This window comes from Gavialis gangeticus, unplaced genomic scaffold (genome assembly GCF_001723915.1).
Source record: "Gavialis gangeticus isolate Ggan-Ray unplaced genomic scaffold, GavGan_comp1, whole genome shotgun sequence".
In the NCBI taxonomy this organism is placed as follows: Eukaryota; Metazoa; Chordata; order Crocodylia; family Gavialidae; genus Gavialis; species Gavialis gangeticus.
Genome location: NW_017729019.1, coordinates 13,497,023 through 13,502,732, shown reverse-complemented (window position 1 = coordinate 13,502,732; position 5,710 = coordinate 13,497,023). Strand labels below are relative to the sequence as shown.

The window sequence follows — 5,710 nt, the reverse complement described above, 5'->3', positions numbered from 1 at the left end:
CCCGGCCTCGCCCGCCCGCCCCCCGCGCCTCCATCTTGCTGCAGCGCCCTGTGCTCGGGAACGCGCCCGCCTCACCCCTCTCCGCGCGGCTTTCCCCGACCCGTCCACAGCCACCCGCGCGGGGCGCGCACTCGGGGGCTTGGGCCCGGCCCGCCCCGCCCCCGGCCGCATGCCACAAAATGGATGTCGAGCCTCCCGGGTCTGAGCGGGGCCTGGGCTGCCCGCACATGGCCCCGCTTTGGGTTGCGGACAAAGCGGCTACTCTCACTCTGTAGGCTAATCCCCCTGGCTGTAAATACACCAGTGTGGAGCCTAGTGCGACTTGGGCTGGGCAGCTGCTCTGGGTGTTTATCCTCGGGGGGAGTATTTATAGCAGCTGAGGTGGAAAGTCAAGCATTTGAGGCACGTGCAGACGCAGGTTTACTTGTGCTCCGTCTCCCTGACCGAGCCTTTTCCAAGATCGCAGGGCACCTACTTATTTTCCCACCCAACCCAGCAGGCTTATCCAAGTGAAGACTCATGTCCAGTTTATCTTCAAATTAACCCTTGGGTTGTCTCCTCTTTACGACAAGGCATTGTTCTGAATCTTCTCCTGGCAGATCTGTCATGTTCCTACAAAGTTCAAGTGTAAATGTAGCCACATGCAGTACCAGCATCTCAGACAAACTTGGCAGGAAAAATATTTTTATAAAGTCATCCTGACTCATTTCTAGATCATCTGTCTGTTTCTTTAGGTTTGCTGTATCCATCTTGTTGCCCTTGCTTTTCCCATGTCTTCTCCTGCAAAGATGTAAGCCTATAACGTCTATAATAAGATCCAAAGTGCTATTATCTGTAGTTGTGATGCTGTAGTCTTGACAGCTGGCCGCTGTCAGAACATGGGGTCCACATCTTGAGCAAGTAAACAAAGAGTTAGGTTTGGGGTTCACTTGACCTGGCTCACTCAACCTTACACATGCACCTTCCAGAAACTTCTTAGTTGACTACTTTTTTTCTGTGTCTCTCTGACTTATTCCAGGTATAAAGTCAGGTAGTCTTTTGGAGTGGAGAGGTCTAAAATCATGCTTAGACTGCATTTCCCAGAAGCACTTCCTAAATGCCTGCATAATTTGGCTGGTGTTTTGGTAAGCTGTTGCAACAAATTGGATGAAGTGCAGAGCTGAGACACACGCGTGTGCATATATGAAATGTGGACAGAAGTAACCTGTTCCTGATCGAGTATTAACACGAGATCTTACCTATAATAAAACAAATGTTAAAAAAATGTTTTCTTAAAAAAGGGGAAAAAAAACCTGCCTTGTTTTCTGGCGCAGTCACGCACAGAAAGGGAGAATTATTTTGCTCGTCTGTTTTAATGGCACAAAATATGGGGGGGAATTTTTTTTTTATATTTGGAAGGCTTTATTTAGAGCTAGAAAGGCTCAAAACAGTGAGTCATTCAGCACTATGGAGCTGTTTTTGGTGCTCAGGGTTAAGGGGGTGGAAGGTACCACATGCACCCATGTTTTCTTCCTGAATTGAGTGTGCTGACTACTACTAAAGATTGCTTGGGAAAAAATAACATACCCCTCTCCCCCCCCTTTTCACTTTAAATTTTCACTCACTTTATCCAAAAAATATAAAGAGGGATCCTGGGCTTTGATTGCTGCCTAGATTCTCCCTGTCATGGGGGCCTGGACTCAGTCTGCATTTGGAGCTGTCATGACAGTACAAAAGATGGCTTTGCCTCTCTCCCTGCTGATTATGTCATTAGGTTGGGGGTCCAGTGGAGGTCTGACCTGCACAGAGGTGCTCTGCTGCTGCATCATTTGCTAGCCGTCTCCTGTCTCCTTGGCAACACAGCTGTGATAGAGCTATGGGTTCAGGCGAGCAGAGCCTTTCCCTTCATAGAGATGAGTTCACATCAATAAACGAGTCAGTATTACACAGGGAACTCTCCCAGGTGAGAAGACAGGGTACTAATTTCTCTGGTGTTAGCTGTCCATTTCAAGCCTTTCAGAGAAATGGAGGGTGATGCTGCAGAAATTACTCCTAGCACATGCTGAGTGAGTCTCCTTTGCCAGCCAACTGTCAGGGGATTATGGGAATTCACTGTTTGTTTTTTTTTCCTGCTGGTGAACTGAGAATAGGTGAACAGGATATACTCCTGTTTTAAGTAGCTTAGAGAAATGCCCAAATTTTACTTGAAGAAAAGCTCTTTCTACTGTTTCTTCAGACTTTCACATAATCTAATGTATTGGCTGTTGATTTCTGTTTGTCTTCTGGGAAATGCAGACCTGTACTAGGAACCAGAAATATATACAGCATCATTAGAAAAAGGAATTTTTGGTACCACCCTGTACCTGACTGGTCTGTCTACAGTGATGCTCTAGTTCACAGTTTTGTTCTCTCCGTGCTGCTGTGTAGAAAACGGTTTGCTACTTGCATGGAGGCTTGTTGATTTAACTGATAATGAATACACCTAAAATGCTGTCAAATGAGCATCATAAATCGAAGTAAGAGATTTAGATTTGTATTAAATTATGCCCTTCATTCACCTGATGCTGATCAAAGCAAGGTTGCTGTTTTGTTGTTATGTATAAATAAAAACTGGGAGCTTTCTGGAAAAGCCTTACTGGATCTGAAGAGACCGTCATGTGTTGGAAACATTTCTTTTCCACTTTGGTTGGAGGTGGACCCTCTGGGGAATCCAAGACCAAAACCAGGAATGCTAGAGTACTTCTGTAAAAGTAAATTATCTTTCCCGGCATGGAACAAACCTGCAGCATTAAGGTAGTGGCAAAGTATCTGGTTGTAGGAACTCTTTGGGACAATCTGTGATATGTCTTCTTTCAAAGTTGTGCTTAAAATGTGTTTCTTTTTCTTCTCCAGTATGAAGTGTAACAGAACAGAATTTACCACCTGAAACTGCTGCTTCAAGTTCAGATCAGGAAAGGAACCTACATCGTAACAACAAAATAAGACCAAAGAAGAGTAAACTTACACTGAAGACACAACACTTGATCTGAAACAAGAAGTTTGTGCCTACTCAACAGCTTCAAAAAAAGCACGTCCCAACGCTGCTAATAGTCCTTGTTTTCTCCAGTGCTGTGCTGAAACTGCCCAGTACAGCAGCCGTTATATTCTTTATTAGCTTGATAGATCACTTTCTCTCGCTAGTTTGTTTGTTTTTTTTTTTCTTAAATCGTAACAATCTTCATCCTTTGAAACGTGCGCTGAAACAGAAGCATCAGCAAATACTACTGAAAGTGCAATATTTGAATATCACTGCGAGGTTGGTGCATGTACTATCCATAAACAGCTATAAATTCTTCCAAATCACGTGATTGTTTGGCATTAAATTTAAATAGGAGTTTTTAATTAAATTCTGCTTTTGCCTAGGTTAGTCTTGGTTTCAGATATATGAAGGTAGAATTTATGGTACCAAATTCCGTTATACTTGCATTTTTTTAAAATATTTGTGGGGTCTGCATAGATTGTCACATATGACTGCTGATATTTGGCTAATAATGGAAGGCAATCTTGTGAATACGGACATTTCCCAAAGCATCAGTTTTCTTCAGCTGTCTTTTGATATGAAGCAGAATGAACTGATATATCTAGATCACATGGGGCAGGTGGGGGAGGAATCTGTTTTTAAATGGTGATATTGCAGGGTTTTGGAATTCTATTTGGTAAGGTGGCAGGTGAGATTTAAGAGAAGTCTTCCACTGGTAGTGAACACTTAAGATAAATAGTAACCATGAGTCCAGTCCAGCCAAAAGCATCTGGCTTGTGTTGCACAAATCAACCCAAATGTAACTTTTATGCACTAGTGCAACCGTTCCAGGGTCTTTGATCTGGCCTCTAATGGAATCTGTCTAAAGGGTAGCTTTTTTGCTGAGACTGTACAAGTAACCTATGTGAAGTGATAGGTTGTCTTTGTTTAGTTCAGTTGAGTTTAGTCGTGCAATATTATAAAATGAAGTTGGGATTGGCAAACAGGAAAGAATATGGAGTTTCCTATACCATATTCTACCCCATTCCCTATGTTATTATCAACTTAGGCAATGCATCTCCAGTCTGAGTGAATTTATCATCTTTTGGCTAGTCATTATTTTATACTGTTGTAGCACTCCTGTTAAAAACAAACCCGATTAACTCAATTGACCTAATGCAGCAACCTATTCTGAGCTAGAAAAATGACAGCAAGATCTTCACCTGGTTGGCTTTGGTTATTCTGAACTACATAACTTCTGTCAATACAATTTCAATAGAGTTTCATTAGTGATGGCTCTCTCTGGTACAGAAACCTCTCTGACAGGTAAATTTATGAAGTGGGAAGGGTTAATTTTGTTGACACATTGTGAGGACTGGGGGGGGGGGCGGAGTGCTCTTAGCAGAGAAGGTGACTGTCCTCTCCGGACCTCTTTCAGAATGTGTTAGTGGCTTGACCTCTGCCGTCACTGGGTGAGTTTCACTTTGAAATCCATTTTGTTTCCCTCCCTTAGCCATCCCATCTCCTCGCTGGCTGTTGGTAGGATACAGGTTTCTTTTTTGGCCTCTGCAGATGTCAAAGACAGCCAGTGGGAGGGTGCGTGCAAGTATTGATACTCCTTTTGAAGGGTGGAGAGAGCAGGGATCTAAATTCTGGATTAGTTTATGCTGGTAGTGCATCATTCCAGGGTGGTGCCACACGTTCAATGTAACACGGAGTAAGTGCTGTGAAAACAGTAGGAGGCAATTCAAGCAGCTTACCATGTTAAATACCCTCATGAAACTGTAGATTTGTTCCTTTTTAGACTTACGACATTCCAGTGATTCGCAGCTGTTGTAGAGAACATGCCACATCACCCTAAGTTTAACCTGTGAGGAGAACACAAATGTGTTTGAGCATTTGTAGTCCAGATGGATGCTGGCGTTAAGAATTTTGCATTTGACTAGACTTCCGAATACATAGCCTATACCAGCATTTTAGCTAGAAATTCTTTGGGTATTCTCTAAGGATTATAATGTATTCTTAGTACCTAATACTTTTTCCCAAATGCTATGGTGAGCATCAAGGGTTTAGATAAATTTAAACATAATACGATTTGTTCGGGGCATCATTTGATAAGGTGGAGTCTTAATAGTGATGAAATAGGAACAGTGTATAGAGAGCTAAGATTAAGTGGTTAGTAGTTACTTAATTTGTACATTATGGCTTATAATATAATCAGAACAATGTGGTATTCTAACTTGTATTCTAGCTTTGTGCAAGAGGCCATCATTCTATAGCATGCTTCTTGGCTTTCTAACAACATGGTAAATGTGTTTGGCAGCAAGATTAAGTTCCTAAACTAGGGCTGTTAGCGAAGTTGCTGAGTACAGTATACCAAATGGAGAATAGTGGTCATACCAGTTAACAGTAGGGTACAGTTAGTTCTAGGAATTGCACAGAGGATCAAATTGGGTGAGCTGTTGAGTACCTGCAACTTTTATTTACTGTTGTTGGGAGTTGTGGGCACGTAGGAGCTCTCTGGGTTTGGCCTCATCTGTTCTGCTGTTCCAGTCTAAGGGAATTTTCAGTAACAAGCGGGAAAATGAATAGAGATAAAAGCAAAACTTTCCTCAAGACATGGGTTATCTCAATTGTGCCTGGTCTTCCTGAGCCTTAAGTATGACTGCTCATCATCACTCTGGTGATGTGGAATTTAGTTGTGTCCGTCCTCCCCCCCCCCCCCCCCCCCCC

The 5,710-nt window shown here is 42.9% G+C and overlaps 1 protein-coding gene across 4 annotated transcripts in view; it reads left to right on the top strand.

The window, feature by feature from the left end:
* The window catches only part of CSDE1 (cold shock domain containing E1), a 26,232-nt gene that overhangs the window by 336 nt on the left and 20,186 nt on the right, over positions 1-5,710 (top strand). For 3 of the 4 annotated variants that reach the window (XM_019514110.1, XM_019514109.1, XM_019514107.1), the window contains exon 2: positions 2,872-3,274. The exons of the other annotated variant lie outside the window; for it this stretch is intronic. The gene's annotated coding sequence lies outside the window, so the exon portion shown is untranslated. The remainder of the gene's footprint in view (positions 1-2,871; positions 3,275-5,710) is intronic. 4 annotated transcript variants of the gene reach the window in all.